Genomic DNA, 10,338 nt, shown 5'->3' with positions numbered 1-10,338 from the left:
AAAAAGGCATCCCAAGGACTCACACACTAGCGACTTCAACCCAAAATTATCAAAACTATGGGAAGCAAATACAAATGTCCAATTTATTCTGGTCCCACATGGAGATGTAGCTTACTGTATGTCGTACATCGCTAAGGCTGATAAGGCCACCGTAGAGGTGGTTAAAAAAGCTTTGAATAAAACACTCAATGGGAAAATACCTGCCAATGAAACAGTACACAAGTTCAACAATGTGATTCTCAATACTCAACACATCAGTGCATAACAAGCAATGTACCTATGTTTGTCCTTACCCTTGACAAGCAACACCAAGGAGTTCATGCACACTAGCCCTCCAAAAGATCGAACATTGCTACTTAAGCACAATTGGTAGCTAGAGAAAATGGACCCTGACAGCCAAGATATCTTCTTTGATGGCATAATAAAAAAGTATATTAAACAATCCTCCAGTTTGGTTGTGGCAGAGTACGCGAGTGAGTTCTCTTTCCTTGGAAACAAAACAAGGACATGAAGATGCTAAAAGGTTATACATTACAACAGCTACAGCACGAAGGACCCCAAGAACCATTACAGGGAGTTATGCCTTCTTTACTCGATGTAGGAACATGCACAGTACAACAAGAACCCCATATGGCATGACAAGTACCAATCCAATGTAAGCACAATTCAATGAAATAATGAGACTTAAAAAGATAAAAAAGCACTGAGGCTACCTCCTCAGAGCTTTATTATATGCTATTGCCACTTGTCCATTGCTCTTACACATGGATACTTAGTCTCGACACAATAATTACATGGCATTGGTATCCCTTTAAGTCATCCTTATTCCCAATCCAACCAGGTGTTGCTAGGACAATATGCAAAGCATAGGGGCTATCAATGGATTCATTAGCATTCGACCCAATACGTATAAAGACACATGGCATGGTCTACACAACATTGTCTAGAATCCATGACCCAAACAATTTATTCTTATTAGAAAAAGTTGAGCTAAAACACATAAAGATGGACCGAGGCATCATCAATGAAATGGAGCGTCTATGGACAGAATCGGCATGGACAATGGACCAAGTGGGTCTATGATCTATCGCACAAAATCAACCAAGAAGAATACTATAGTCTTCAAGGATGGCATTCAATGTTTGTTGACGATATTCGAAACGGAAAGTCAGAGAAAAATATTTACAAGCCACCACTAGCAAAAAATCCTCCACAAGCTCCGACTTACGTATTGGGGGACTTCAACAGCATAACAACAGAAGGCATGAAACAATTAGAAGAGCTCACGAGCATGTAACAACTCATTTGCACCTCCAACGATGTATGGGTCACATATTATTCCCTCGGAGGGTAGGCTAGAACATACATCAACAAAGACATTCATCTTGTTATTCTCTCTTTTGCCATACAACAGATTGGTTGTGTTCAGCTCTCTAACTGTTGGCTCCCAGCAACAGAGCCTCTTCTGAAAAAGCATGGGCGACGACCGGCAGCGCTTACAGGAGGGCTGGGACAAGTGGAAGCACACCGTTGCCTTTGATCCTTCGGAGATTCTGACTTGGGACCATGTCCGTTGTAGTCGAATCATTAGTGCTGTGGTCGCCAGTGGGGGCACCCTCTCTGAAGAAAGGGTTAGGATTTTGATGCGCAGAGTTTTTAATTTTCCTCCACAGACGTTACAGCATATCTTTGAGGCTCACAACAGAGAAGAATGGATGCAACGGATCATAGAGAGCTTGTTTGCCATTGACGATGCTAAAGCCGACGCTCCCGCCCAGGGTCTTTCTCCAACCGAGCTGGATCTTCTCGAAAAGGCCTTCGACAGACAATATGAGGACCCAGACGGCTTCGTTGTCTCCTATGTTCAGCAGTATATCGATCGGTGTTTCATAAACTGGGCTCAAGATACCAAGACGTGGTATGCCCCGTGCGCTCCAATAGTCCAGTCTAGCGGCTGGGGAAAGTCTAGGTTAATGAAAGAGGTTGCACGTGCTGCTAGCGGAATGGTGGTATTCTATTTCTCGTTGCTTCAACCCACATCTACAGGGTACCCTCCCTCGCATCCACAATTGAGACAGCGCTTTGTGACGATGACCAAATTTGAGCAGGCTTTCGCCATCTTCCGGGCCTGCTTTGATTGGTTGGCCAACGAAGAAACGTTTCCAGATAGAGTGCTCTTCGGACGAGATGAAGCTTGCATGTTTTGCTGTTTGGAACAAATTCGAAAAGTCCCTCAAAAAATCTGGTGTTCAGTTTTTGTTCGTGATAGACGAAGCCAGGGAGCTTCTTACTCAAGCCCATGGTACAGGAGAGAGAAGCTTTATTGTTTTTAGAAGAGCCTGCGCAGAGCTGCCTCTCAAGGTTAATGCGGCTCAACGCATGGGATCGTTTGTGTTGTTTATTGATACAACTGCAAGGGTGAGCAATTTTACCCCTGTGAATAGGGAGGACCCAAGTGCTAAAGTGAGGATCGGTCTCAAGCAACTTTTTGGGCCGTTATCAAGAATGCCCACGTTTAATATACTTGCTACATCACAACCCACCACTCTGAACGAGGCTGCAGAACCAGAACGTTTTCTCGTTCGTGGCAGGCCATTGTGGGCTGCTTTTCTGGAAGGTCACAATACACAAGAATTGGTAAATCTGGCAAAAGTCAAGCTTCTTGGAGGGCTAGAAGTAAAGTCAGTGCAGGGGCAAGAAAAGCTGAAGTCTCGAGATATGTCATTAGTGTTTCTTGGCCGTCGAATAGGTGTAGATGTTTGCCCACGGTCAATGGTTGCTCAAGAGCTGGTTGCATCACATATGCGCATCTGTCTCCATACATCAGCAGCTAGAGATTATGTGCTTACCCATGCGCTACCTGAACCTGTTTTAGCTGAAGCAGCAGCACAGGTTCTGCACAGTGAAGTCTTGGTTACTAAACAACTTCGACATTTAAACTCTCTACTCCTGAACGGCATTGCAAGTGCAGGAGAAAGAGGAGAGCTAGCAGCACGGTTTTTACTACTTGATGCCATGGACAGTTTACAGAACCGGAATGATTTCTCTACTCCTCAAGGGCTGGAAGAGTTTCTTCAAGCTTTCTTGAGGAACTGGAATGGGTTCACAAAGTCAGGCCATCTGAAAAAAGCACGTGTGTTTTTCAATGCATTTTATCGCTTTTATGGTGGATACCCTTCAATTGACGTTCTCAAGACTTTTATAAGGAATTGTGGGGCCATGATATGCAATAAAGGGCAGGAGGCATATGATCTCATCATACCTTTTGTGTTGCCTAATCATAAGGGAGAATATGACATTGGTGATGACAACTGCATAGGTTGCATAGCAATCCAAGTCAGAAACAGGAAAAATGTGGTTAATCCGCAAGACACCCTAAATCACATGCACAATTATCAGAGGAGACTCTTTCTTCAGGGGAAGGCTGCGCCTAATGTTTTGATTTTGTTGCATGTGGGGCAGACGATTCCTGAGAGCAGCATAGAAGCATCCACGGAAGATTCTCCAAAAGAAAAAGAAAGATCCAAGAAAGAAATGAAGACACAGTTGGTAAAAGAGACAGTTGATGTCGTCACGTTTACAGTGGAGAGTTTGGATGAAGTCCAGTGCCTAGATGAATATATGGAAGTGCTCCAATTAGTGCTTCGAGAATCACCGGAGCCCATGAGCATTTTGGAGGCAGAGAATGTTGAGGTGCAAGAGTTGACTGCACTACAAAGGATAATGCACGATGTGTATCCAGAGGAGGCAGCAGGTGCTCTGGGAAAAAGAAAGGGTAGAAAGCGAAAGGTAGAGTAGGAAAGCATTATGAGACTAACATCCCTATGTGTATGAGAATTGGGAGGAAAGATGTTTTAAAAGCAAGGTCACTACCTTTTCTGTTTCCAATTTTGTTAGCCCATTTAATTTTCTTCTCTTACGTTTCTCTCTTTTAATTTTATTGTAGAATTTTGGACTTCAGAACTGCAAACTTTGAATTTATGTATACATATTCCGACATTAAAAGTCAAGACATGTAATATACGGGGACTTATTGTCATGCCCTACTCAGAATACGATGTGGCATGCTACTTATGTTGCGTGGAAGCGTACTAACTGTGTGTGCATGAATGCGTGCAAACAAGAGAACTCAATCACATAGGAGACATGAGATCTTTGGTTGCATTGTACATAGTGTACTGCTTATAACTGATGGCACACATCATTAACTGAATACAAAATAGATACATAACGTATCGTGCGGGCTACTGAATAATTGATGTTGGGGTGCCTGGAGCCCAAAGCTGAATCAGAACCTCAAATTGAGCCTTCAATTGCTATTCTGCAGCTGAGTAGAAACTCCTCTGAACTTGGCGACTTTCTGCTGAACTGTGGGGCTGATCCCTCGCTGCATTGTAGGCACTATCTTCTGGCTGGAACTGAGTCCAGAGGCTGAGCAATGGGCTGCTGAAGGGACTCACTCGCATCATAAACCAGTGTTGCATGTATTTGGTTGAGGGAGGGATTGAAGGCATATGCACGCCCAAATACATGCCTGTGGGAGCATGGACAAGCATCTAAGTAATAAAGTTAAGAAGCTTGTGAGTACTGAAGTTAATAAGCATGTGAATCATAAATTTAAAAAACCTATGAATAATAAAGTTAAGAGACATGGGAGTAATTGAATTGATTGTATATGGAAAGCCACTTGTTGAAATCATTTCCTGTTTGGAAATTGATTGTATCTTTTCAAGGAATGAAAATTATTTGAAGAATTAAGTAGTGATTGGGGCGTTAGCGCATGTCCTTCCACCAAGTGAGTGGTAAATGTCACCAAGTGAGTGGCCAAGACCTATAATCCTGAGTATGCACGAGGGTTTCAGTTTTGCAGACTGATGTCTTATATATATCGAGTGTGACTTTGTTCCTTAGATGCCGACCCTTAGATCCCCTATGCTCATGGGTGAGGTGAGATAGGGAGGTAGTTGATGGCCTGACCAGCCACCTCTACTTAGTCCTTTGTTTAAGTTAGATAGCCAGCAGGAGAATGAAAGTCTTGGAGAAGGAGAGTGAATCACGGGGATTCAGGATGTAGCTCCACTTGGTACTTCTTTACGCTTATGACGGCGCCTACTTTTTTTGCAATTGAGACTCGCACTTGTTCGATGGAATAAATAATTATAATTAAAAGGAACTTGTTTTTCATTTCCTATTTGCCGTGAGTCTCGTACCTCAATTTCTATGAGTCTTTTGTTTCATTTTCTCATGCGTCTTATGCTTTTAAATTAATAATGTGGTGTACGTAGTTAATTAATTAAAGGTGTAGTTAAGTAAAGTGTGTAGATTTTAGGTTCCTCTTGGTAGGGAATTCATGGGGTGCAGTTGCCCATGTACTTCCTCGTACCGCCCGTGGTGCGGTGGATTGAAATTACTCGCTGCCCACCACTCCCTCTTTTCTTATAATTTTGTTGGTTAGGACCCCATGGAGGAGCGGGTGTTGCGGTGTGGCCCGATCGTAAAAAAATCTTAATTTGTATGATTGGACTTATTCTAGTCTTACAAAGGTATATATTATTTTTTTAAGAAATGGGATGGAATGTTAAATTTGAGCAAAGATTTATATTTGAATAATTCACGCTAATGTGCAAGCTTAATACGGTTCGCATGGTCCCTCGAGTTTACCTTTAATTCTGTAAGTTGAAGGTTGACTAGTACATTTCAGGTTGGAAGCCGTCCAAGGCCAGGACAATATACTTCTGTAAGGTTTTGGACCTCATCAATTAGAGTCAGGCGTTAAGGTCTATGTTAAGAGAGTTACTTGATTTTGTTTTGAGAATGGGAAGTTTCATGAGACTGTCTAGTACTTTTGGTATTAGTGTATAACTGTCTACAGGATTTCTGGTTATGCAAGGAAGGAGACCTGAATTCTAATTAAAGTTGAATTGAGTTGTAGTAGTTCACTTTTCTTGAAAGCACCTATAAAGGCTAAAACTAAAGGTCTTGAGTTCTATATGGTTGTTAAATTGAGTGAGTGTATCCACATCTCCATCTTTGCAAGTTTTTTTAAAGAATAATTGGGTGCATGCTTAAGTTCAATATACTATTAACTTAAATTACAACCATGGTGAAGGTCTGGTAGTATTTTAGCATTGAGGTTTTGCTAGTTGTAATCTTAGTAGACTCTAAAAGTTTAGTTGAAGCATATTTTCTTACAATTCGATTGTTAAGGAACCCTTCTTACAGTGATTGGGTCTCTTCTTGATTAAACGAGTTTATTTAGAACTATTGCAGTTTGCTCTCGAGATGAGAACATCTCGTTTGTTAAGAGGGAGTGAATGTTATACACCAACTATTTCAGAGTTCAACTGTAGTTAATTTTGGAATTACTTAGAGACTTATTTCTATTTATTGGTATTTTTTGTATGTGGAAGCTGATGAATCCATTAATGAAACCAGCTCCTTCCAGCCCTCCGCCAACATTACCAGAGGCTGATGCCCTTCCTCGTCTTGCCACTACAAATGTAGCTCCCTCTGCTACCCCCAAGAGTACCGAAATTGCCCCTTGCAGCCACACCATGCCTACTCCTGTGGAGCTACAAGCTTAACCAGCCACCCCCCTACCATCTTTTGCTTGATAGAAATCATCTCCGACAAGCAAGACCTATCCTTCGTAGACAAAGTGCTCATCCCTGAGGGGCAAATCGCAGCTCTCTGTAACACGCTCTTGCCAGGATCGGCAACCCTTGATAAACAAGGGAAGCTTGCCAAGCTTGACTTCAATGGACTCAGTTACTCAAAGAAGAGGGCTTGCTACCTCGAAGGGTCTTGGAAAGCATGAATGTAGATGCCCTTAAGCCTGGCGTGTACGCTGCATGTGCACCTCAAAAGAATCGAATTTGCTTGTTTTACTGGCCTGGGAACAAACAGATGGTCGAAGCCAGCAGGAAGGATGTGGCTCGCAACTATTGGATGGTCCAAATATTACCTGCAAAGGAGCTGATGATGGAAATGTTCAGGAGCTGAAAGCAAATGGTCGCTGTTCTGCGGTCAAGGTGGATAGTGATAATGGTGCAGGTAGTGTGCTTCACAACGCATTAGATAGTCCAAATATATCTGGTAAAGGAGCTGGTGATGTACATGAACAATAGCTGAAAGCAAATGACCACTGTTCAAAGGGTCCAAACATTGCTGTTAAAGAAGCTGTTGATGGAAATGATCAGGAGCTGAAAGTAAATGATCCGTGTTGCAATGTCAACAAGGTGGATTGTGACTATGGTGCCTGTTTATTACTAGAACTCTCGAAGTTGGAGGAGGAGCTTTGTAGCATCTAGTCAGGTGAACCTGGTATGCAGCCCTGATGGAAGAAACAAGTGATGGCAGCCAGCTATTTAGTGAAAAAGCTTGGTGCTAAACTTACATTGAGTGAGAAGTTCGTCACAACTCTTCTAACCTCGGATGTGAAGACATGGTCTAAAGCTAACTTTGAAAAGGACATCAAAGATGAAGGCTTTCCTTGATAATAGAGCACCTCATGAACCCCCCCTCAGATCCATCATCTGCATCTATGCACAATAAGATCATGTCCGCAGCCTGGGCCTTGTACAGCACTGTATGTGATGGACTGTTGGATGTGATAAGAACCATGGTAAAGCAAGACATACACGCACTCATTGGTAGCAAGATGGAGATATCGCTCAGGGACAAGGCTACAGCTGTCAAGAATGAAATGGAAAAGGATTTTTCCAGCTTGCTACAAGCAATGAAGCAGCAGGTGTCAATCTCGACGCAGTCTCAGGAGGACAGGTTGAGCGCGAGATTGAAAGGCTTCTCGAATAAAGGTTTCTCCGATTTTTCTACATGGATCCCATGGGGTAGTTCATCATCTACCAAGATGACTCTAAACTATGACATTGAAGAGATTCAAAAAGAAATGGTCACATGGACAGCTGTTGAGTTGATAGCAGATAAGAGAGACTTGGACCAACTAATGAATGGCCAAACATCAAGTCATGCAGTGGTTCCTTCCTTCAGCAAGCCATTGGAGTTAGCGGTTCTTGACCCAAGCCAGGAGGTTCTCAGCAAGGTAGTGCTACTCAAGGGAGGACAAGCGTTGCAGTTTGTGGTAGCTAAAGATAATTCAGACTTGCACATTTATCTGTGCCCAAGGCTTGGAGTTTCTCTAGTTGGGAGAAATCCTATGAGGCAATATAAGAAGAGTTTTGATTTGGTGGTGTATGGTGAGGCCTCAAGGTTCATGTGTTAGAAAATACCCAACAAAGGGTACACGCAGCGGAAGACTTATAGTAATGCCCAGGAGCTCACACAGTGTGTTGTGGGTGTGGAATCACAAACTTCTTTACTTATGTGCATTCAATAGATGTGCAGACTCATCAATAGACAATGAACCAGCCAGATAGACAAACCACATTCCAGGCGATGAAGCAGTTCCTCCTGCAGGTGATTATGTCCCATAAATCGAAGACGATTATGTTCTCCTTATTCCTGAGCGTATTCTGGACCATCGACAGCGAGAGACTCGACATCGACTTATCACAGAATTCCTTGTTCTTTGGCTAAAGACAGAGCATCATGTAGTTCCTTATGCTGCCCATCCAGGCATCAACAAGACTTATAGGTTACTCAGTGCAACATACTATTGGCCTCAGATGAAAAGCGACGTCATCAAAATGGTTACATCTTGCTTATCTTGTCAACAAATGAAAGCAAGCCGACGACTTCCAACAGGACTTCTTCAGCCTCTTCCAGTTCCAACTGAAAGGTGGGAAAGTATTTCCATGGATTTCATTACAACACTACCACGATCCTCCCGAGGTAATACTCAGATTATGGTAATTGTTGATCGATTGTCCAAAATGGACACTTTGTTGCTTGCAAAAGCAGTGCACAGGCTCCGGACATCGCCAAACTCTTCATACAACACATCTTCCGACACCATGGATTGCCCAAGAATATCATATCCGACACAGATCCTAAGTTTACCAGTCACTTTTGGATTTCACTGTTCGAATCTTTGGGTACAACTCTACTGTTCAGTTCAGCCTACCACCCAGAATCAGATGGCCAGACTGAAAGAGTCAACCAAGTTCTAGAAGAAATGCTTCAACATTATATTCAGTCACGCCTAGCAGCTTGGGAAGAGTATCTACCACTCCTTGAGTTTGCTTATAATAAGTCTTTCCATAGTGCCATTAGCATGACTCCATTTCAAGCAGCTTATGGACACACTCCGATTGTACCAACAAATTTTGTACTTCAACATCGAGTGGCCCTAGCTGATCAACTGGTTCAAGAAATGCAAGACATTCTACTCCAAGTCAGGGATCATATGCGAAAAGTGCAAGAGCGGTATCAACGGTCTACCAACAAACATAGACGTCACCTGGAATTTAACACTGGTGACATGGTACTATTATTTGTAGCCCCACATCGCTATAAGACGGTTAAGTCTGTGTTTCCTAAGTTGCGACCAAGATACTATTGACCTTTCCGGATCGTCAAGAACAATTCACCTTTAAGTTACAAATTGGAATTACCACCATCATGGGGTAAAATCCATCCGACATTTCATATTTCTTGGCTAAAGACGTAAGGCACTCCTCCTCCTGGATATCCTCCACTTTCCACAGCAGCTCCTTATCCCTTCTCAGATCCGTGGACTCTGCAACGTACTCTCTCCTCTCACGAGCAGTAACACCCCTTTCGGCATCACCAGTGTTACCTCAGACAGGACCTCCTTTACCAGATTTCCACGGGTGGTTCCATCCTGCCTCGCCTGCCCCCTCCAACATGAGCAACCTCAGGGAGCAGCCCGAATCTTCTTCCAAGAATGGTACAAACTAGAGCGCAGGTTCGTGCTTTTCTCACAGGGATCTCCGATATGTCGCAACGCTCGCGTGAAGCCTCTCCAGAGATCAAAGACTCAAGTCGAAAAAATACCCTTGAAGTCAATGTACAAGGCGAAACACTACTGCAACTTCAAATTTCCCAGCTTCAGGACAGCATCTCCGAATTGGTCCAAAAAGTTCAATAACTTCAAGATTCTAGCAGTACCACACATACAGAGGATGACGTGACGCAACCAGACGACTATGCGGATTCATTCCCACCAGAGGTAGAAAACACTGAACTACGTGCCCTCTACCGTTTACTTCAAGCTTCCAAAACTAAAAGACTTGACATCAAACTTTCGGAAGCCTACACTGGTCAACGCAATCACTGAACAGTTGACCAATGGCTCGCAAAAACGCGCATGTATTTTGATACTGTTAACCTCACTAAAGGCAAACAGATCGCCTTAGCAGCCTCCCTCCTTAAGAATACAGCTTTCCTATGGTGGCA

The 10,338-nt window shown here is 43.1% G+C and overlaps 2 pseudogenes; both read left to right on the top strand.

Annotated features, from left to right (window-relative positions):
- The first annotated feature begins 1,318 nt into the window (after positions 1-1,318).
- LOC147883534 (uncharacterized) lies at positions 1,319-3,862 on the top strand (annotated as a pseudogene).
- A 3,759-nt stretch (positions 3,863-7,621) lies between these two features.
- LOC147883533 (uncharacterized) overlaps positions 7,622-10,338 on the top strand; it is a 44,316-nt pseudogene continuing 41,599 nt past the window's right edge.

Source organism: Dipteris shenzhenensis, chromosome 28, assembly GCF_047967505.1.
Source record: "Dipteris shenzhenensis isolate YYH24624 ecotype China chromosome 28, Dip_SZ_1.0, whole genome shotgun sequence".
Lineage (NCBI taxonomy): Eukaryota > Viridiplantae > Streptophyta > Polypodiopsida > Gleicheniales > Dipteridaceae > Dipteris > Dipteris shenzhenensis.
Note: the sequence above shows the minus strand (reverse complement) of the source record. Positions and strands in the feature narration are given on the sequence as shown.